At 28.5% G+C, this 24,656-nt stretch overlaps 1 pseudogene; it reads left to right on the forward strand.

Moving 5' to 3' along the window:
* The first annotated feature begins 139 nt into the window (after positions 1–139).
* Positions 140–24,656, forward strand: LOC114282889 (sugar transporter ERD6-like 5; annotated as a pseudogene).

Genomic DNA, 24,656 nt, shown 5'->3' on the forward strand with positions numbered 1-24,656 from the left:
TACGGTACTTACGGTTGAGTGGCGTCTATCTCCCAGGATACAATGATCTTCACAAATTGTAGTAGTACTCCAAACAATTTGTTCGGTGAACCAAACCTTGTGTTCTAATACTCTCTTAATATTTATTCTTAAATCTAAAATGAAGAATAATGCAAAAGTAGAAAATTTTGGACAACAATGGGACAAAATTTCAGACTATTTTCGGATTGCAAAATCAGATACACGGACTGATTTTTCTCGGATTGGAAAAAAAAAAACCAGATACGAAAACTACTAGAATAGATGATATTTATAAGCAACAAAAAGTCCCGAACAGGCATCAGTTTAATGAAATGAAAAGGTGCTATTGTTTTTCAATTCAAACAAAGTTGACCATTTGAACAGGAATATTCAAATTCAAACATTTGAAAAAGTGTTCCGCAGTTTTTTTGATGGAACAAATTCTAACCTTTAGAATCTTTGTTATTTATTCAAACTATTTCAAATATATATATATATATATTAAACTAATGAAATAGTTAAATAAATAAATAAATGATGAGGTACAAATTTTAGGAAACCACTTAGAAACTCAAAATTTGAATTTAGAATTAAATTAAATTCCCACAATTAAAAGCTTTAGGAAACCACTCAAGAATCCAAAATTTGAATTTTAGAATTAAATTAAATTCCCACAATAATTTTTTAAATGAAAAAATTCAAATGAATTTTATCTAAAAAATTAATGTTAGATTCGAAAACGACGTCATCTTCCCATTCACTCATAAATGGTTTTGACGTTCCGTTTTCACCACTTCACCTCTTCGGACCCACCCCAAAAGACGTTTGGGGTCCACCCAAATTGGATTAAAAAATATGCCGATATAAAATCATTTCTTCCAACATATAGTGTGATTAGTTGATGGAGTAAAGATTCAAAATTTTATGTTGAGTCATTCGAAAGTATAAAAAGATATGATAATTTATGATTAACTAAAAATATAGTCACATAAAATCCCTTAACTAAGAAATAATTTTTCCAAATTTAAGCTAGTCCACAAGTTAGGTACAGTCGAAACACCTTTTTATATAAAGTTCCTCGTTTTAAAATCACTGTTTATTGTTGACATTTCTTTTTCACATTTCTCAGTGCAATAGCATAGCAAACTATCAGCCACAAAACGCTTGTTTCATATATTCCCATTTGCACCAATGAATACAAAAATTCAACTTGTTTAATTCATTCATTCATACATTTCAAACAAAGCACTGACATGGCAATATATTAGCAAGTGAATAGGCCTCATTTCAAAAATTAGTTATTTTAATAAGTTACTTTAGTAGATTAAAAAATTTGTATTCGAAAATATTGTTTAATTTTTTTATAATTGAATGTGATATTTGTGGGAGAAAAATCAAAATGATTATGAGTTTGATATGATATGATATTTTGTTTTATTAACTATTTTTATCTTTTTTTCTATTTTAACCCAAATAGTTAAAAATAACTTTTGCCAAACAAGGCCTGTATATATATTGGGTGTTTATTTTTTATTTTTTATGTTCTCTCCTACTTTCTCACTCTGTTCCATTCCTAAGAGAACAGAGATATGTAGAAAATTTTGCTTGAAGGAGAGCAAACAAGAAGTCCTCTGCTTGTTCATAGAGCCAATGGCAGGGATGATAGTGAATTGCAGAGCAACAACGACGGCGAGTCCCCGGCGACTGCCATTGTTGTCATCAGCACCCTTATTGCTTGCTGTGTTTCTTATGTGTTTGGGGCTGCTGTAAGTAAAACCAATATATATACAGTTATATATCGGCCAATATCAAACAATATCTGCTATATATATCGATATTTGAAGTCTTGATATGTATTGAATTGCAGGTGGGATATTCATCACTTGCTGAGTCTGGCATTATGGATGATCTTGGGCTCTCTGATGCAGCGGTTAGTAGAAATCTTATGTGTTTGGCATTGTACGGGGAGGAAATAATTCTCCTCGTATAATCCTGTTGACCAAGTCCACGCTCCTCCGTACGACGTCGCTTTGTTACCTGAAAACACAAACGTGAGCTAGCCGGCGGGTGTGTGCCGGAAACCCCTCCGATGCCTAAGTCAGAAAACTTGACAAATAGACAAAGCTCTATGTTCTCAGAAAAAATTGTATTCAATTACCTCCTCCAAGGTGATGTTTGTGAGCTTTTATAAGTTTCCCGTGGCACAATCCTAGTAGGACTTGTATTTCTCCATGCAGAGTCCTCCTAGGATTCATACTCCTAAGGATAATGCTTATCCTTTTACACCCTCCCCCACTGCTTAAACCTAGTGGGATGGTTTTCTCCATGGCCGAATCACCATTTGACCGAAGTAACACTGGCTATGCTGAGCCACAGAGAAGACCGAACTATCCTTAGCTCGGTTTTCTCCTCCAACTCCTTATCTCGGCTTTTCCCCGTTCAACCATGATGCGTTTAGACCAAGCTTCTGAGTAGCAAGCTCTGGCCGATCTAACCACAATACACCGCGGCCGGATTAACTCCGAGACCGGACTAACTCTAGTTATGAACTAACCGTGAGGCCGGACTAACATCAAGTTACCTCCAGACCGGAGTAGCTTTATACCATCTAGGGCCGAAGCAATTACACCTCTCCTAAACCGGAGTAACCATACCTCTCCTGGGCCGGAGTAACTATGCTTCTTCTGGACCGGAATATCATTGCGGCCTTTTACTGAGTCCTTCACACTTTGGGCCATAAAGTCCATCTCAAAGCTCGGTCCAATTTCTCCAAAAATTACCCTCTCAGGCAATATGTGTTTGTTAGAATCTTTTAATTTGCAATTTAATTCATATAATTTGATATGTGTTTCAATATAAATTATTCGAATCGTATTAAAACGTAAAATTCACTCTGATTTAGTGTGATTCAATTCTATTTGCATAATATATAATGATGCCGCCTTTACAAATTAAAAATAAAAAAGATCAATTACCTATATCGATTAATGTAATATATATAATTAAATACATTATAGTTAGATTTAAATTTTTGAAACACATGGTGTATATATATTTCATTAATGTTACTATTCCAGAAAATTCGATTAGGATTTTTATGAATATTGTAATTGTGCGGTGGAAATTAATTAAGGATAAAATTTTTAGAATTGTAGTGTGTGTGTATATATATATATATATAAGGCTAAAAACTATCAAATTTTAAAAATAGAGAATGGCTTCCCTCCGGTCCTAGATCGGACTGGAGGGTACTGTTGGGTCCGTGGAATTTACCACGGGTTCCGTTTCGATAATCCGAACCATTCAATATGTAGAAATTGTCGAGTATTATATGTTTGTAAAAAATTACATAGATCGGATAACAATAGCTATTTCATCGAATCAAATTTTTGTCAACAGTTTATTTTTTCACCGTCTATTTATTTTTATACAAAACTGATTTGATAACGTAGCTATCGATATCTGATCAACGTGATTTTTTACAAATATATAATAATCAACGAGTTTTACATATTGAACGGTTCAGGTTATTGAAACGAGACCTTTGGTAGGCCTTTACGGACCCAACAATACCCTCTAGTCTAATCTGAGACTAGAGAGAAGCCAAACCCTTAAACATATATATTGATTAACAACGAAATTTGTTTCGGTGGGAGAGAAAATTAATAAATACGCAACCTATAAATTTATAGAGTAATGTTAAAGACCCCAAATATTCTACCAAAAGTTTTACCAAATGTCTCACATGGGTGTGGGACCCACACAATGTGGGTCCCACGTGGGTCCCACACCCATGTGAGACATTTGATAAAATTTTTGGTAGAATTTTTGGGACCTCTAGCATTTTTGAAATTTATATTGATATTTTATTATTTAAAATTGACACAATATAAATTTAAAATTATAATGATCTATTTTAGCATTTATCAATTTTAAATACCAATTTAAAATTATCATAATTAGCTCATAATTTTTATATTAAGGAGCAATAAGAGTATCGTTAAAACTATTTATATATTTTACAAAAGAATACTTTTAAGAAAAGATATTATGAGAGTTTCAAAACCTCATACAAAATTCATATACTATTATAATTTCAAAACGTTGTCATCTTATTAAAGTTGAAAGTTGCAATTCTTTTTTTAATTGTTTTAATTTTTTTGATTTTGTTTAATTTTTGTTATTATATATCACAATATGATTGGTCTATAAATTAATTTTATATTCTTAAAATAATATTTTAAATTTAGATTTTTTTTCTTAAATTATGTTACCAGAATAAGATCAATATTCATTACTTAATTAATGCATGTTTTATTAAATTATAAATAAAACAAAATTTTAAATTTAAATTCTTTTTTAAATTATGTTGTTACAATTAGAATGAGATCTATGTTTACATATGTTATAATGATGTGTCATAATATTATTGGTGTAAACATAATATGTTATTGAATACATGCATTCAAATTATTAATCGCTATCAAAAGTTTATGTTTTTGTCATTTTTGGCTTTAAGTTTTATAATTTTTTTTTATATCTTTCTAAATTACAAGGACTTAAACAATAAATTTTTTTAATACAAATATTTTTTTAAACAAAAGACAAAAATATTAAGGGAATGAATGATTTTTTTAACAATTGCCAAACATAATAGATTCTATTTTTTAATTTTTTTTTATTCTCACTCGTCAATTAAACAAATTAAAATAAAGAAATAAATTTCTTTTGGCTTAAATAGTTAAGAAGTGACTTTTGCTTAAATTAAATACAAATAAACAATTTTTTTTTTTGTTTATGATTTAAAGTGATAGTTGGTGAAACTTATTTTTTTTAAAGTGACAGTTGGTGAAACTTTCTTTTTTTTTTATGATTTAAAGTGATAGTTGGTGAAACTTATTTTTTTTATATAATAAAAAAAGTGAGAGTTACATGTGATAATTTATTGTTCCAATAATGTTACAGACCTACACTTTCACCCATAATGATGTGGCATGGGAGTTGGGTCCCATGTCATTGAGTGTATAACAAATCAAGAGTTAACACATATGATACCACATTATTATGGATACAATTGTGGGGTTTTTTTGTAGGTCTCAAACATTTTTTTTTTATTGTTCGTTTAGACTTGTTTAGTACTTGCGAAACATGGTAGATCCTATTTTGTTTTTTTTAAACTCAATTGTCAATTAAACAAAACTAAAATAAAATAAAAAAAAAGAAAAAATTTTGGGTCAAATTGCTAAAAAGTGATTTTTGCTCAAATAAATAAAAATAAATGTTATTTTTCTGATAAAAGTGATGGTTTGTGAAATATCTTTTCTTATTTAAAAAAAATGAGGGTTATAGGTGATAATTTATTGGTCATCTAGAATTATTTTCAGATCAAATGATAATACCATTCTAAATATTCTTCATACCTTTTTTTTTTTTTAATCCGGATACTTTTATTTTGTAAAAAAATCTAATTATATTATATTTAAATATTTTATTGTAATTTTTAAATTAAAAATAATTTTTGAAAAATCATATTTAAATTATTTTATGCCATTATAAAATGTTTTTTTTAATATCAACTTATTCGATGATTTTTTTCTAAAAGGTGCATTTGTTTTTGTTCATTAATATTAAATTTTTAATTAATCTTATTTTTTAAAAAAAATAAATTAACAAATAATTTTATATATTTATGTATACAATATTGTTTCGAGTGCTTAGGTTATTTAGTGTCTCTGTCCAAGTCCATTCAAATTTATTCGAATTTTAAAATTTTACATAGGTTCTCACCAAATTAAAAATTATGTTCCCAATCTTTAAAAATTTATAAACTTGACTCGAGTTGTTTGGGTTCAACTCGCCCAAATTTACAACTTTAATAAGGGGGTTGAAAGTTGCATAATCAAAATTGTGACAAATTAGAAATTAATACATAAATTGTCATAAAATTATAAAACTTAAATTGTAGGTTTCAACATTTTTTTGTTTTCATAATTTATATAGAAAAATCTAACTATTGTTTTATTAATTTTTTCACATTCCATGCATAGCACGGATTTTCAATAGTTAGGAAAGGTGTAAAAAGATAAAATAAAAAATTTAAATTTTTCTAGTGATGTAATTAGAAAAAATGTATAAATAGTTAGTTTTGTTGTGTAAATAGAATTATTCATATTTCTTTGATTGGATACGCATTGGATACGTTGTGTCTGGATGGAAGTTTCGAAAAAGAACAAATCGAATTTTGGGCACTCTCACATGTTTTTGTGTCTCACTGATTTTGGAGTTTTGCAATTTCTAACAGTCTTTTCTTTTCTTATTTACTTGCATATTACTTGAATAATTAAAAATTAGTTTTTAAATATAAATAATAATATAAAATTTATATAAAATTCATAGAAATGATTTATAATCAATTTAAATTTTATTAATTTTTATCAAAGTTACATATAAGTGAAATTTATTATTTTGATATTAATAATTGTATGTTTTAAGTTCTTAATAAAAAATACATGTCATCAAAGATTAGACTAAACTAGCTCATGGACTATGTTTTAATCTAAAAAATATAATGGACCATAAAAGTTTATTCCAAAAGTGAGTGTATGATATGAATTGAAAGTAATTTTAAACTTTTCAATGTAATATTTTTTTCAATAAGATTATGACATGTTTACTTGTTTTTTTTTGACCCTTTGATAAATTATGATTAACAACTAAAAAATAATTTAAATATTTTAAAATTATATATGATTAAAATTTTCTTTGAATTTTCTTTTTAAATTTAAAATTAAATATTGCTTAGATATAGCTAAAACAAATTGCTATCTAACCAAAAAGATATAGTTAAAATTGTTTTTGACATTTTATGTACAATTTAAATTTGAATTTGAGAATTAGATATGGTTAGATAAGTCAATAGTTTTAAATTATAATTATTTTTTAGTTTCAAATATTTAAAAAATGAATAATATTTTGAAGTAAATATTTTTAAAGTTTTAAATTATATAATACTAAATTTAAATTTAGAATTTCTTTTTAAGGATTTTCAAATATCAAATTAGATGTGGCTTAGTTATGATTAAATTTATTTATTTGACTTTCTATATATAAATATTTTTTAAAATTTAAAACTACAGATACAGTTAAATCCGGCAATAGCTATATGTCACTTGTATTTCTTAAGTTTTAAAATTTTATAGGGTAAATTATGCAAATAATCCCTGTAGTTTACACGATGTGTCAATTTGATCCCTGTAGTTTCAATTTGCTTGATTTTACCCTTTAATTTAACGGATTGTGTCATTTTAGTTAAATAAATAACGTTGTTAAGTTAATTTATCGAAATGTCAAACAATGTGTCAATTTGGTCGCTGTAGTTTCAATTTTCTCGATTTTGACAGGGACTAAATTGACACATTGTTTGACTTTCCGTTAAATTAACTTAACAACCGTTATTTATTGGACTAAAATGACACAATCCGTTAAATTAAGGGACAAAATTGAGCAAATTGAAACTACATGGACCAAATTGACATATCATGTCAACTACAGGGACTATTCGCATAATTTTTCTAATTTTATATTAATGCTTTGAAATTCCTAGAGTTTCTTAAATCAAAAGTTTCTTCAGCTCGATAATAATATACATATCAGAGTATATTCTACACCTAAGAAATACACTAATTGATAAATCAAATATTCACTTAATAGAATTGAAACTAAAAATTATGAAAAATATAATTACTGACTTTTAGGACTACATATATAAAATCAATAAAAGATACAATTCCTTTTTTATTGTATTTATAATTTATATGATAGAGTTATAATCAACCACAAACTCTATTTTTTTTTAAACAAGATCGACAATTTAAACGATTATATATGACAGATCGATCCATTACATAACTTAGAAATAACAAATATGAAAAAAATAATTCACACCTAATCTTAGTACCGAGACCAATAACTATTTGTAGTTACCTTAAAATTTGAAGGAGGCATCCATGGTCATTTTCATATATGGATCTGGTTTATTGTCGTTTCGTTTTTAACAGAGGCCGGACGAACGTAGAGATTAAGCTTGAATGAAAAGAAAAAATAAAAAGAAAAAAGAATAAGAAAAAAAAAATCATTTAAACACCAATGAAATCTTAACAATCACCATTTGAAAGAGGGAGGGGGGTATAAAGAATATTTATTCTGGTAGAGATGAAAATGTTTATTGTATAAGCTTCCTTTTTATTTTGAAAGGAGTGAAAAATGTTTCTTGTGTAAGCATTTTTTAATAAATTCCTGCTGATTAGCTAGGTAAAATATATAGTATACTTTTATTATGGAAAACAATTCATTAAATTGTGTGTATTTTGGAATTTAGATCCCTAAATGATACCATTCAATAAATTTTCATTGATTATAATTTTGTTGGCTATTTTTGACACTTCAATTGTTAGAAATGTAATTCAAGCATGCCCGTAAGAATCTGAAAAGTTTTTACAGATAATAAATGTCAATTTTTATCAAGCGATTGTCTTAAGGTTCTCTTAATCTTAATGAAGAGGACTTTGCTGTGTTCTATTAAAAAGATGAACCAAAACTTTAACTCAAATTAGTAATAGAATGGGAGGAAAAAACTGGAGAGAAATTACAATTGATTAATTGAATAAACAATTACAAAATGTTACCTTTAGTAAGGGTAACTTTGAAACCGATCGAGTTTTGGAATTATAAGACTAATCTACTCCTATAAAATGTAAGTGCAGTATATAAAAACAAAGTGTAGAAATTTAAAAATAAATGAAATTGACAAAGACGTAGAGTTTGGATTTGATCGAGCCTTTTCAGTCTTTGCTTCCATCTATTTATAGTCTTTTCTTGGCGCTTTCAAAGTTAGGCTACTCTCTTTCACCATAATTCCCTTACTTCTCGCTACTTCTTAAAGTCATAATTCTGTCTTTGTGCATGTGTTACTGCTAGCAACTGCTCTTTGCTAACTCCTTCTTCATGTGCCTTTCACTAGGCTCGTCATATTTGTTAGTTGAAGAATTGCATTTGTAGCTTAGGTGGGCAACTTCAAAAGTGGGACTCTTAGATATCTAAATACTTTCCACTTGTCACCTTTGCATTGGATGACTTAAATGTGGTGCCAACAAATTTTAAATTTTAATTTTTAGTAACCAATGATATTTTTTTCCTTTTAAAAAATAACACAAAATCAACATAATTGAATTGAAATTTTGAAACTCTTAAAATTCTTAAAGTTATAAATCCCATTTTTCTTAATATATATATATATATATATATATAGAGAGAGAGAGAGAGAGAGAGAGAGAGAGAGAGAGAGTGAGTTAGTTTAGATTTTCTTCGACTTTCTTTGTTTCCAATCATGTGTGGATGTGATTTTGCAGTACTCTGTTTTTGGGTCAATATTGACATTGGGAGCATTGTTTGGGGGCAGTAATGTGTGGGAAGATGGCAGATCTCATTGGCCGGAGAGGCGTATGTTTCCGCTTTTACTCTTTATTTATATGAAAATTCATAATAATAATAATTTGGATTAATTAAGGTCTTGTTTATCATCTCTTAAAAAAGTTAAAAAGTCAAAAAGTCACTATCTTATTTAAGTCACATCATCTTATTTAAGTCACATTATCTCTCTATCACATCACTTTAAACCCAACTCATATTTAATAAAAAATCAAAAAGTACATTTATTTAGAACATCCCAAGCAACCCCTCAGTTATACTAAAAATGTACGATTTCAAATCTAAAATAGGTAAAATGATATTTAGTAATAGTTAAAGGGGTAAAGTGTAATTAATCTTAATATTTTTAATCTCAAATAGTTTAAATGAATAGTCTAAATCATTGATTGAATTATAGGGTTATTTTGACAATAAATTAAAATAGTTAAAATATTAAAAAGTTACTACACAAAAGTTAAGGTTGTGTTTGGTAGAGCTTTAGAATTATAATTTGATAACAGATTTGTATTTTGAGTTTGTGAGTTTTGGAATTATGATTTAAGTGTGAAAAATTTGTTTGGTTATGAATTTTAAAAAGAGTTTGAATTGAGTGATGTGACATATAATATTAAAAAGTGGGTGTTTTGAAAAGTGAGTGTGGAATTAATTTTCTAAAGTTGTAACTAAACAACACATTCAAACTAATGGATAGAATTAAACTTCAAAAACTCTACCAAATAGAGCCTACACTTTTTATACTTTCTACATGTCTTTTTGTAAAAAAAATTAAAAAGTCAACTAAAATAATTAATTTCTAAAACAATCCATAATATAATAAGACATGAGTTTGTATTACTTTAATTCTCAACAATTTTGATTTTGTCATTTTAGTCAATAAACATTGATGAAAAAAGTGACTTTACAATATTAAAGGATGAACATAACAAAATTAAAATTTTAAAATCTAAAGTGATGGAGAACACATATTTTAGAAACTATAATCCAATTTTCTAATTATTTATGTTTGTGATTTAGATGGTTATCTATAATTGATAAGATCAAAACTAAAAAAATTAAAATGACACAAAACATGTAGTTTAAGAAATATAGATGTATTTTATTTTTATTCTTAATTAAAATGGTTTTTGTGATGCAGACAATGGCGTTTTCACAAATATTCTGTATTATTGGGTGGTTTGCAATAGCATTCGCAGAGGTTTCTTTGCTTCGTTTTTCCCCTCTTTCTATCTCTGTCTTCTTTGTCATTCATTTATGCTTCATTTGATAATCAATAAGAAAATTTGAAGTCCTAATTTGAATGAAAAATGAGATTGTGTTGGAAAGCGACTTACTCAATGACATGATATACAAAAACTTTTTAAATTAATAAGGTTATGTACCTTTAACTACTTCAACTTTATAATAGTCTCTTACATTGAGATTGCCCTTATATATGTATTTGTCTGGGTAGTCAAGAAGAACCGGGTCATCTTCTTGTACCTCAAAAAAAAATTTTTTTGGATACATCGGAAAGAAAGTTTTTTTTGGGTACCTCATCTTCTTGTACCTCAAATTTTAACAAAGTTTTAGAGGTTCCAAATAATTTTAGCTTTATATAATATTGGTAGGTTAAAAAATGAAGGGCCAATCAAATGTATTCAAGTCTAACAATTTTATTTTCCATCAATCATATCATTAGATTAGGCTCTTATTCAATAATTAGTAATTTTATAATTAAAAATACAAAAAGTGTATGAGCATTGCTGCAGACCCCAGTGAGGTGGTGAGCCCTCACTGGCTGAAACTCAAAAAAAAAATAAAATAAATAAAACAGTTTTTTTTTTGTCCAATCACAGCGCGCCACCTCACTGGGGGTCGACTCCCAGTAGGGTCCGAAGCATTTTTCAAAAATGTATTGGGATCTGGTGAGTAATTATCATTGTGAGTGAGTACTATTTTTGTACCTTCAAGCAAATTTTGTGTGAATACTAAACAAATAAAAATAATTATGAATAATCATTTCTCATTATTTTTTGTAAGGCAAATTACATATAACCCTCGAGGTTTAGTAAAATTACATATACTCCCTAAGGTTTGAGAAATTACAGATATCCCCCTCAGGAGGCAAATTGGGGTTCAAATTATGAGACAAATTGTTATGAAAATATAAATCTATGGGGGCAATTTGTTATGAAAATATAAACCTCAGGAGGGTATCTGTAATTTTCAAAACCCCAGGGGATATCTGTAATTTAACTAAACATCGAGGAAGGTATATGTAATTTGCCCTTTTTTTGTAAAAAATTAAAAAAAAAAATTCAGGATTTGACCTTTGTAATAAAATAAATTATGCATTTTTAATTATGTCAATTTAAATCCTAAATTTCAATCTAAACCATTTGCATTTTTCTATTAAGTAAAACAGACAGAAAAAATATATTTTAATAATTAAACTCAATGTAAGTGTACGTAAAATATCTAAAATATCATTTTTATTGTGTTTAATAGCTAAAATATATTTTCTTTTCTTTTTTTTGATTTTACTTGTATAAAAATAGGTTGATGATTTAGATTGAAAATAAACAAAAAAAATTAGAGTTTAAATTGACAAAATTAAAAACACAAGATTTATTCTGTTATAAGGGTTAATCCCTGGGATTTTTTTATTTTTATTTTTTTTTGTAATTTCTCCTAATTTTTTATTAGGATAAATTACAATAATAGTCCCTAAAGTTTAACACATTTTTCATTTAAGTTCCAAAAGTTTCAATTTTGTCAATTGAGTCCCTAAAGTATTAAATTCAATTCAATTTAGTCCTAAAGACATATAAAAATAGAATATAAGCCTAAAGGTTATAGAAAACTGTAATTAGGCCCAAATTTAATTTATTGTTAACTAAATTATCCTCAGCACGTTTGTTTTTATAATTAGTATATTTCTCTCAAACTGATTAATTCTAATACTCATAGGTCATCTTCTGTTTCTATTCTACTATTATTTGTTTCTCATAATATGCAATTATCCATTTTATCTTATTTTTCTGATATTTCTAATATTATTTATATTTATTTCATTATCTTTTCCTTGTTTCACCATTATTTATAATTCGTCTAGACTATAATTACTTAGATCTATTTCCTTATTTTTCTGTTGGTGTTAATTGAAAAGATTATCTTGGAGAGTTACCCTGTAAGGATAAGGATAAGAATAATTATCTGTATTATTTCTTACTAGAGTTAAATGTTTACCTTGATCTAATAATAGATGTCAACTTAATGTATAATTTCCAATTAATTTTCCTTAAGATTTTCGCTAAGTTCTTTTAATAATGTGATTATTATTTTGTTCAATTATTATTTATAGTGCAGTACTATTATTTAAATTATCTTATTTGACTTTTTCAATATATCTAATGCTCACATATTAATATTGGCAAAACTGATAAACCAAACTCTGATATCAATTCTAAAACACATGCGTGTAGGATAATTAAGTTAATAATAAATTAAAATTCGGGCTTTATAACAATTTTATATAACCCTTGGACTTATGTTTTATTTTTTTATTATTTTCAGGACTAAATTTATTTGAATTTAATACTTTAAGTACTTAAATGATAAAAATTAGACTTTAGAGTTAAACGGGAAAAAAAATGTTAAACTTTAGGAGTTATTATTGTAATTTATCATTTTTATTAAATTTTTATCATCATGTATAAAAAGTAATATTTTAAAATTTTGCCTTGGGTTAATACTTGTTCAATGACTCTGAAAAGGGTGCTTGGAGCCTTTACCTTGGAAGAGTATCTTTGGGAAATGGCATTGGACTTCTTTCATATGTGGTAAATGTTGTACTTCTTTGTGTTTCATTTTTTATTTGCTTTTCTAATGTGAAATTTAAAGATGTAATTTGCCAAATTAATCAATTGAATTCTAAATAGGTACCTGTATATATAGCAGAAATAACACCAAAGAATCTCCGAGGTGGGTTCACAACAACAGTAAATCAGGTAATTCAGGAAAATTGGTAGAAATTTACGTTCCTTTTGTTTTGGAAAAAGAAATATTTTTAAAATAAAATGTTTTATAATCATTTTGGACCCTTAAAATTGTATATAGTTTTTTACCTTTTTTCCCCTTCAAAACCTATTTAATTTTACATTAACCCCACCAAGCTATATATATATGATTTTAGGTTGCCCTCCCAAACTTTACAAAAACCTTATTCGGCACATGTTATTTTTAGTATTTATAATAAAAATTAGCTCTGTCTTCTTAAAAATTTATATAATTTTATTTTAGCCTCTAAATATTTTAGTAATTTTACCTTGGCCTCCTCTTAAGATAAATTCTGAGTTCGTCACTGGTGGCAAACATGGTAATGACGTAGCAAGGTAGTAGCGTTAGCCTATAGTAATGGTGGTGGTGGTTGGGTGGTGGTCACATTAATAGTATTCAAGTTCCACAGAAAATGTTTTATGCTTGAATAAACTCATTTTTTGTGAATTAGCTTTTATTTTTCGACTTACTAAGCATCAAAAAATCAAAAAAAATATTTTTCAAAAATTATTTTATACTTAAACAAACCTAACGTTTGATGATGAGTCTAAATTGACACAGCTTTTACTCACCTACATCTTGTTGATTCTACAGTTGTTGGTAACTACGGGTTTATCAATGACATATCTGATTGGAATCGTGGTCCACTGGCGAGTCTTGTCTCTAATTGGTAACTGAATTCTTTTGTTTATCCTCTTTAATTTAAGGAATTCAATTGTAATTTTTTGTTAATTGAATTCAGTCAACAAAAATAGTTCAACATAAATTGCTTTTTGTTTGATAATCTTTACTGTATTTGTAAAATGAATTCTATTGTGTACTTAATAACAAACAGAATATATAAGAAATAAAAGAAAAATGAGAGAATTGTTTGATTACAATAATCAACCCAGGAAAATAAAATAAATAAAAATAGATTTTTATTTTGTTACAAAAATAAAATCAAAATCTGATTTAAATAAATAAATAAAACAGAAAATAAATAACCAACTTACTTGGTTAATTTCTTGAACAATATTCTGATCAAGTCCAGTGTTCGACACTGTGTCCTTAAGACAGATTCGTCCTCTCCACAGTGCTTTCAGAATGTGGACGTCTATCTCCCAGAATGAAATGATCAACTGCAAACAATAGCAGCACTACAAATTGTTTGCTTAACGAACACACTAAGTGTTTGCACTCTTTCTCACAGAAATTCAATGCAGCAAAATGCAGAGAATTATAGCAGAGGAGAAGTACGAAAATTGGAGTTAAGAAACAAATGAGAGACTTGTCTATTTATAGGAGAATTTATGGCTGTTGGGTTTGAATTAAACAGGTGCAAAACCTGTTTGAACAGGTATGATACCTGTTTAGTTTGAATAAACAGCTACAAACCTGTTAGATTCAAATTTGAACAGATAAAAAACCGTAGGGTCCTGTTTGGGTGTAAAGAAAAACCAGAACAGTTTAATTCCATAATTAATTTCAATTATGGATAGTTGGATAGATTTCAAAAAATAAAATTAAATCCAAATGTTTTTCGCCCAAAAAAGATTAGTATTGGGCCGAACAAGCCCAACCACACATCACGCTAGGGCTGGGCAACAAACCCACCCGCCCGCACAAACCGCCCGACCCTACCCTACCCGCAGTGTTTTGGGCGGTTTCGATGTAGGTAGGCGGGCGGGTGCGGGTCAAGAAATTGGCAAAAGATCGGGTTCGGGTCGAACCCGACCCGCCCGCAACCCGCAGTTTTTTTTTTTTTTTTTTAAGAAAAAATAACTAGTTATTATTATTATTTTTTGCATTTTGGATGGATGGAGATAACTAGTTATTATTTTTATTTTTACATTTTGGATGAAAGTAAAATTTATTATATGGGCACTTATATACATTATCATGATCTAATGATATTTAAATTAGTGTTACGAGTTTTACTTTTATTTATACATATAAAAAAAAAATCATTATATTCCATTAGTCTAGTAGACACAGTTAAATATGATATTTTGAATTGTCATTCTATTATCACATTATTGCATATTAAAAGCTAAACAGTGAAGATTAATCCACTATTAAAATTAGTGTTACTAGTTTGACTTTTAAGGGTTTATTTTTGCATATTTAAATTAGTGTTACTAGTTTGACTTTTAAGGGTTTGTTTTTGCAAGCTAAGGAGGAAGATTAATTACTATCCTCAAGCACGGTTCCATATCATCTAATCTAACATGTGGACTATTTATTATGATCATGAATTGTATATCTTGTAATTTAATTTATAACTCTTCTAAAAAAAAAAAAGTGTTTAGAAAGTAACAAAAAATGTCAAATTTGCTTAAGTTTAAAAAAAAAAAAAAAAAAAAAAAAAAAAAAAAAACACACTAAACCGCAAACCGCATCGCGGGCGGTTGCGGGTCCATTTTTCCCCAACCGCATAAGTGCGGGTCGGGTCGGTTTTGACCCGCACCCGGCCAAAACCGACCTGCGAGCAGCCCTACATCACGCACCCGTGCTAGCGGGCTTGACCGAACGGACGAACAACGGCGCGCATGGTGATTTTTTGGGTCTAGTCCATTTTACTTATAACCTCCCTCTCTACAAAATTTGGGTACCCCTTGGGGCACACCCCAAGTTCCAATTCCAAGACTTATAAACCCATTCAAAACTTCCCTACCAAAAAAATATGGGACAAGTCATTTTTCAAACCTTTAAGAATTTTCTACCAAAACTCCATTTTCATAGAGCACACTTTGGCTTCAATTTTTCATTCACTCGATAATGGTTTTGAGCAACCAAATATACCACGTGAATCATAACGCGGCACAGAACGCGTTACTACTTAGACCCGCCAATTTTGACGTACGAGTCCCACCTAAATAATAGACCAAAGTTAAGAAAAATTTTATTTTTAACTCAGAATTTTCCAACCATTTCTAACACTTTTTGTGGCTGGTCCTATTATTACTTCAGGAGTTGTTCCATGTGTACTTCAGCTTCTGGGCTTACACTTCATGCCTGAGTGTGTCCTAGGTGGCGGGTGAGTTTTGATTCCAAATTTAGCTTTTCATAATTGCTTTATTTTTTTTTTTCCTCGCAATTTTTAATTTTTTTCCTCCATTTTTATTGAAATTATTAAAAAATATATATTTTTTCACTTTTAGGTCCTACAAAATTAGAAGACCCTAAAAATAAAAATAATCACTATTTTAGTGGATTTTTTTTTAATTGTTTTATTTTTAGATTTTTCTTACTAGAAGAATAAGATTGCTTGACACATATTTTTTTTTTAAAAAAACAAATCATTGAAGATAAGATTCAGAAAAATAAAATGGAACTTTTTTAACCTTGGCCACATCCAAAAAAAAAAAAAAAACTCCCTTGCAATATATAGTAATTGGTGATAATTGAACCGGCATAATGAACTCATGTGAATTGGTTATGAATCAATATGTATCATGAATCAATTAATACACATGTAAATTTTATTCTAACTATATCAGAATCAGAAGGACAAAACAATGAGCGGATATCTAAGGTCTTGCGTTTTCAGGGTGTGCTCCCTCCAAAGTTTAGGGATTGAAATCTTTTAAGTGTTAGCAATTTATTAGGGTCATTGGACTGAAAAAAAAAAAATTGAATTAACCGTGATGCACTTGCAAGAAATTTCTTGATCCAGACACTTCAAGAATTAGTTCCCGACGAATCCCTAGGACTAACTTGGAGATCCGGACACATGTGTATTTGGGAATTAGTCGGGTTTTAATCCGGACACTCCAGTGCCAATAAAAATAATAAAATAAAATAAGTTGGGTTTTGAAACTATAGTATATTTTATAACGAATTTTAGCTAATTAATATAAATAATGATGACATTAATTGAATGCAGGCAATGCTTGGCCGGTGGTCACAATGTAAAGTTGCATTACAGCGCCTTCGAGGACAGAATGCCAATATTTCTGAAGAAGCACATGAAATTAGAGTAATCCTTTTCTTTCTTTTTTTCTTTTTTTTCCTTGAATCATAATTTTTTTTTAGTTCTTTTTTAAACTAGCATAAAGTTCGTAAAACTAAAAACAAGTTTTTATTTTATTTTTTGAAAAAAAAAAAACCAAATTGTTGTATATAAATATTTTAAAAACAAATGAAAACAAAAACAAAGAATATGTTTAGGAGTTATCAGAGGTCTGATTGGCGTTGGAGAGTGGCGGCGATAGGAGTGGCTGGAGGTCATTGAACATCACAAGGTGGTGACCAGAGTTTTGGTTGAGTTCATCAGAGAGTGGCAACTTGCGGTGGTCAATAGTTAGAGGTGTTGGTGGCAGCGACAATAGTGGGTGGTGGCTGGAAGGTGGTGGGAGAAAAATGAAGAAATTAAAACTTGTTTTTTTAAATATTTTTTTTTTTTGTTGTTGTTTTTAAAAATTTTGAGAACGTAGATATACCAAACAAGTTTTTGTAACTGGTTTTCGAAGAATATGAAAACGAAATACAGAAGATGAAAGTGTTACAATTTGTTTTTTTTTTTTTCAATAAACAGAATTATATACTATACAGAATGATATAACATCTTATATTTTTTCATTTACAATGAAAACATCCATCATTATCTTTATAATTTCACAAATGCCATTGCACAACATTTTCTTTTAAATTCTTATAAGCATATAATATTTTTTTTTTATAATTTTGTTAGCATGGAAAGAAAATATAAGATAAGGTAATATTGTTTCACAGAGATATACAGAAACCCTTCAACTCTTCCCAAATCCCATTTTTGACATCTTCCGGCGGAAATATGCTCATTCCCTCATTGTAAGCCTTCTAAAAAAAACCTAAGTTGTGTCTTCTCTCCCATTTCATGACTCCAAAAATCGATTTATCACTCGATCACATAAAATTAAGGTCGGAGTTGGGCTCATGGTACTGCAACAATTTGGAGGTGTTAATGCTATCGGATACTATGCAGCTGCCATTTTTGAATCAGCTGGTAAGTATCAGCATGGCGATACAGTCATATAACAACTGATATTAGATATATAGAGTGTAAAATTTTGATAAAATTCAATGGAAAACTGATATTTGAGTCTCTTTGTTGAATGTAGGTTTTTCAAGTACCATTGGGACCATTGCAATTGCTGTTGTTCAGGTTTTTGGACTCTCCATCTATGATTTTAATTTAGGGGCATTCAAGAAATGGAAAATTCTATTTCCACACAAATGGAACACGTAAAAGTACGGGGGACTTACGCGAGGTCCTAATAGGTGAATTTGTTGGCCAATAGATCCTGTGAGAATTAATGATGTTTTTTATCGAACATTATTAAAAAATGTCACTACTTGTTAATTTTCAGCGATAGTTTGAAAATTGTCACAAAAATGTTACTAATTATAAGTTTTAGCGATAGTTTAAAAAAATATCACAAAAGAATGTCACTAATTTTTAACTTGTAGCGATAGTTTGAAAAATTCATGACAAAAAAGCGTAACTAATTGTGCTAGTCCAATTGTTAATAAATGATATCCAAAAAATTCCACAGATGATAGATAAGAGGTGGGCTTTGCCTATTCTCTTTCTTTGTGAAATTTTGTGTGCTTTATTTGGATGCAAGTAGCACAGTTAGTCAAAAATATAACACACAAAATTTCACATATGAAAGAAAGAGGACGAACCAAGGTTTTGAAAAGCGGTTGTGGTCGCTGTAACGGTGGCGGTGCCGCGGTTGTGGTTGCGGGGTGTAAAGGCCGTAGCGTAACGGTTGCGGTAACCGAAACCGTGAATTTTTTTATTTTTCGCACAATTTGAAAAAAACTTACCGATACGCATATTTTTTTTTCATAATCATATTTATTGGGTTTTAAAATAAATATTGATCAATTTTTATAAATTTTTAAGTATGATTCAATATATTTCATATTTTTAAATCATTATAATCTGAGTTTTTTACATTTATTTTACTAATTAATGACTTTATATGTCATAAATCCATATTACACTTGTGGTAAAAAAAAAATTATTGGAGTTAGACGTATAAATTTATTTTTTAATTATTATACTTGTAGAAGCATATGCAAATTTTAACTTGAATAGTTTTTAAAAAATAAATTAGACATGCTAATATAATCATATAAAAATTAAAAAATAAATTATAAAGAATTTTTTTTGGGAGAGTTTGGATCAGTTGAATATTCATTCTCTTTTTAGATAACCTGTAAATAAAAATAAAATAAACTAATAAAAATTGACAAGTGTAAAATATCTATTAATATATAATTATAGGTGTTATGTTTTCTAGATTTTTTATAAAAAAATCAATCACTAATTATTATATATAAGATAAACCAAGACAAAAGTAAGAGAATAAATAAGAGTCTAAATATATATATATATTTTAATCAAGCCAAATCGATAATGACCACATTATTATTATGATTTTCAAATAATATATAGATAGATACATACAAACAAAATGGTTGACTGATAGTAGCTGAATAGAATATCGTAGGTCTTACAGTTTCAACAAATCAATAACATATTATTCATCTTCCCTCTTCTCTCTCTATCCCCTTTTCCCTATTTTCAGTTTTTTTTTTTTTTTTTAAAGAAGCAGTTCGGAACCGTTACGTAACGGTACGTAACAGGCCGTTACGGCCGTTACGGCACCGTTACGACCGCTATAGCGGCCGCTACGGCCAACACACCTGTGAATCTCAATCACACTGCAAAAGCGGCCGTAACGGGTGGTGGTAACCACCAAAACCGTTACGTAACGGCGTTACGTAACGGTTGCGGCCGCTTTTTAAAACCTTGGGACGAACCCATATGTGTAGTATGGACCCGGTATGCAAACTGGGCTCTATCTATTCTCTTTGTTCCATAATTTTTATTTATTTTTTTATTTTTTTATTTTTTGAACAAGTAGCACAAATGAACACAAAAATTGCAAATGAGAGATAAGAGGTGGGTCTCAAATGTAGGCTCTACCTATTCTCTGCGTTTGAAATTTTTTTCTGTTTTATTTTTGTGTAAATATGACAGTTGTTTAGAAGATATTGGTAAATAACTCTGTGCAGGTTCCAATGACCTTTTTGGGTGTGCTCTTGATGGATAGATCAGGAAGAAGACCACTCCTAATGGTATGCACAAAAGGTGCCTTTTGAGTTTGCTATAAAGCTAAAACGACTCATGGTATACAAATCAACAAGTAATTATACATAAAATAAAAGTTTGATAGATTTTTGGATAAATTATATCTGTAATTTTTATAATTTGTTTATTTTTTATTTTAAATTGGTTTTTATAATTCTAAATGTATCAAATGTATCCTTGTATTTTTCACATTGTGTTAATTTCTATTTAAAAATTCGACTAAAATCAAGGTATAAATAGTTCATTCACTCTCTACAAAGGGATTTTTCTTTTAAATAGACTAATTTAACCTTGAATTCTATCCAATTATTTTAACGGATATTTTCAATCAGACTAAATTGATACAATGTAAAAAATTAAAGAGTGAATTTATTGCAATTGAAATTACAGAAACCATGACTATAATTTATCCTAGATTTATAGTCATACGTTTTAAATAAAAAAAAAATCCATTAAAAGGACTTATCATTTCAAAAATGTCACTGTCACAGATTGAAATTTTTGTATAAAATTAATATTTACAAATTATTTGCAGATTTCTGCAGCAGGAACATGCTTGCGTTCTTTCCTCATAGGATTGTCATTCTTGATGCAGGTTTTTTTTTTTTATATATATATTTATTTTATATAAACAGAGCATTATTTTGAATTTTGAATTTGTCATTTCTACACTAAAAAAACATTATTATTAATTGAAAATTAAATTTTTGTGAGAGCAGGATGATCAAGCCTGGGAGGAAATCACTCCCATTCTGGCGGTTGTCGGCGCAGTGGTAATTCTATTTGACTAAATTGCAGTCATTTGTTTTTGTTTATTATGTAAATTATTTGAAAAGTTAGTCTCTGTTTGGTTTGACTTTCAAAATCAATTTTTAAAAAGAAAAAAAAAATTTTAAAAAGTTTAAATTAATTTGATCTAAAAAATAAAAATAAATTAATAGCACTCGTCATTTTAAAATAATTTTATCTTTTTTGGAAGGGAAATTTGGTTTTGTGGGGGCACAAAGTATTATATGTTAAATGTTTATTAATTTAGAATGTAAATGATTAAATTAATGGTATAGCTAAAATGTGCGTTAAAGAAATAAAAATAAAATAAAAATGTGCTAGCTTCCTCTCCTTTTTCTCTGTCACCTCTTTGTTAACCCTCATCCAATCACTGTTAACGCACATTTTAACTTAGGACGCTAATAACTTATGGGGATAGATTATAGTATACCGTTCTCAATGAATGTGTATCATATACCGTTCTCAATGAATGTGTATCATATATATTTTATAATTAAAAGAGAAAATGATATAATTTTATATTTTTTGAGTCATAATTAAAAAAAAAAAAATATAACCAAACACCGCATAAGGCATAATTAAAAATCTCATGAGTCATAAATAAATATTGTTATAACTAAAAAAAAAATAATATAACTAGGGGTTGTTTGGGATGATCTAAATAAGTGTACTTTTTGACTTTTTATGAAATATGAGTTGTATATAGGTTAGATTTGAAGTGTTGTAATAGAGAGGTGATGTAATTTAAATAAAATGATATAACTTAAATAGAATAGTAATTTTTTGACTTTTTAATTTTTTTAAATTACGACAAAAAAGGCCTAAAAGTGCATATGCTGCACTTCTTTCATAGGATGTTTATAGTAGAATTTCCCCAACTTTTATGACACTACACACAATTTAACACTTACACTGAAGATGAAAAGTTGTGGGTGATTGTTAACTATTAATAATTGATGGAGGAAATATTATTTTTTTTCCTAAATTATTATTCAAAAATCAATTTAATCTCCATTTTTTTTATAATATCAATTTTATATTTAAATTATTTAATTTTTGATCAATTTCAATTTAATCTCCATTTTTTTTATAATATCAATTTTATATTTAAATTATTTAATTTTTGATCAATTTTACCTTTGCCGTTAGCTTTTGTTTATAATCAAACAAAAGTTGATGTCATGACAACGAAATTTAATTTCAAATTATGTTTTGTCTCTCAAACTATCTCTAAAATATTAATTAGACCCCTGAACTTTCAAATGCAGGTTGGATCTACATTAGCAATTTCTGATTGATTATAGACAACAATTGACGGCGGGATAAAATTGATGCAAGTCGAATAATTAAAATATAAAATTGATATTATTAAAAGAACAAGTGTTAATTGATTTTTAAGTGATAATTTGAGGGGCAAAATGATAATTTCTTTACCAAATGCTAGAAAAACATTCACAAAAGTCTGCTGTAGTTGCTCTTACAAGCACACCCAGAAAAAAAAAAGAAAAAAAAAATTATACCTAATTTGGTCACCATTTGATGGGGCCGGGGAGAGATAGAATGTGTACATTAAGTTATAATGGATTTAGATAGTAATTGGAGGGGAAAAAATGCGAGGAAAAAAGAGGAATAAATTAGTTTATATTTTATTCATATTTCTTACGTCTTTTTCTTGCTATTTTTAAATTCCTATCCAAATTTATGCTCTAAACAAGTCTTAGAATATAATTGACGTTGTTATTAGGTAAATGGATGAATTTGAATTTGATATTTTTGATTATGCAATAAGCTGTTCGGAGGAATGTTTGCATTAGGCATGGGAGGAATCCCCTGGGTTATGATGTCCGAGGTACATCTTTTATTTAAGGCAGTGGCTTTGGTCCAGTCTAAGATCGGACTGGACCGTGTTGTTGGATTCATGAGGATCCACCACGGGTCTCGTTTTGATAATCTGAACCGTTCAATGTGTAGAACTCGTCGAGTACTATATGCCTGTAAAAAATCACATTGATCGGATATCGATAGCTATGTGAACAAAACAGTTTTTTATCAGCCGTTAATTTTTTCACCGTCTATTTTTTTATATATATAAAACTGATTTGATCACATAGCTATTGTTATCCGATCAATGTGATTTTTTATAATTATATAGTACTCGACGAGTTCTACACATTGGACGGTTCAGATTATCAAAACGGGCCCAAAAAATGGACCCCATTGGCCGGACTGGACGGGTCCAGTCTTGATCTCAACTTGAGACAAGCTAGACCCTTTATTTAAATACCTCAATATTTTTTGAATCAGTAATATCATGTATTTTTTTTAAAAAAAAAATTAGAATTTGAAATGTATCAATCAGATTCATTGTATTTAAATTTTGATATTTTTTTTGAGAAGAACTGTTTTTTTTTTTTTTTTTCGAATAAACATTTTGTCATTGAGAGTCTAAATTTATGAAGAATATTTCAAGAGAAATTTGTTATTTGTTATTTTTTTTTATTTTTTTATTTTGGTGTGTTTTTTAATTACAGATATTCCCCATAAACATGAAAGTTTTGGGTGGAAGCCTTGTAACAGCAGTCAACTGGTTCTTCACTTGGGTTATTTCATATACCTTCACCCTTCCTAATGGAGTGGAGCTCAGATGGTACTCTTTCTCTCCCTCTCTCCAATTAAGAGCTATTATTGGGCCTTAGTGGGCTCATTATAGGCCCACATTTGTCATTTGAATCATATATTTTATAATCATTTATGCAAAAATAAAATAAAATTAATCGGATATTAATAATTATATAATCAAATCAAATTTGTCTTAAAAATAGACAATGTAATTTCAAAATCATATTTTTTTTATCTATTTTTATAAAACAAATATACACTAATCATTTGACTAGTGATATCCAATAAATCTAATTTTTGTATGTATGATCTGCTCGCACAAGCCATACAAAATAAACAGGGTTCCCTTCCATAACCCCATCGGCCTTCCCTGTCTTTGTCTCTATCTATAATAATAATAAAAAAAATTAGTAACCAAATTTTGTTTATATATATCATTTTCTTTAATATGTTCGCATTTAACCATTTTTTTTTTCTTTCAGGAACATTTATCATGTTCGCAATTATGGGAGCCTTAACTATTCTATTCGTTGCAAAGCTAGTACCAGAGACAAAAGGCCGAACCCTAGAAGAAATACAAGCATCAATGAACTGA

This window comes from Camellia sinensis, chromosome 5 (assembly GCF_055761805.1).
Source record: "Camellia sinensis isolate YWXY chromosome 5, ASM5576180v1, whole genome shotgun sequence".
Lineage (NCBI taxonomy): Eukaryota > Viridiplantae > Streptophyta > Magnoliopsida > Ericales > Theaceae > Camellia > Camellia sinensis.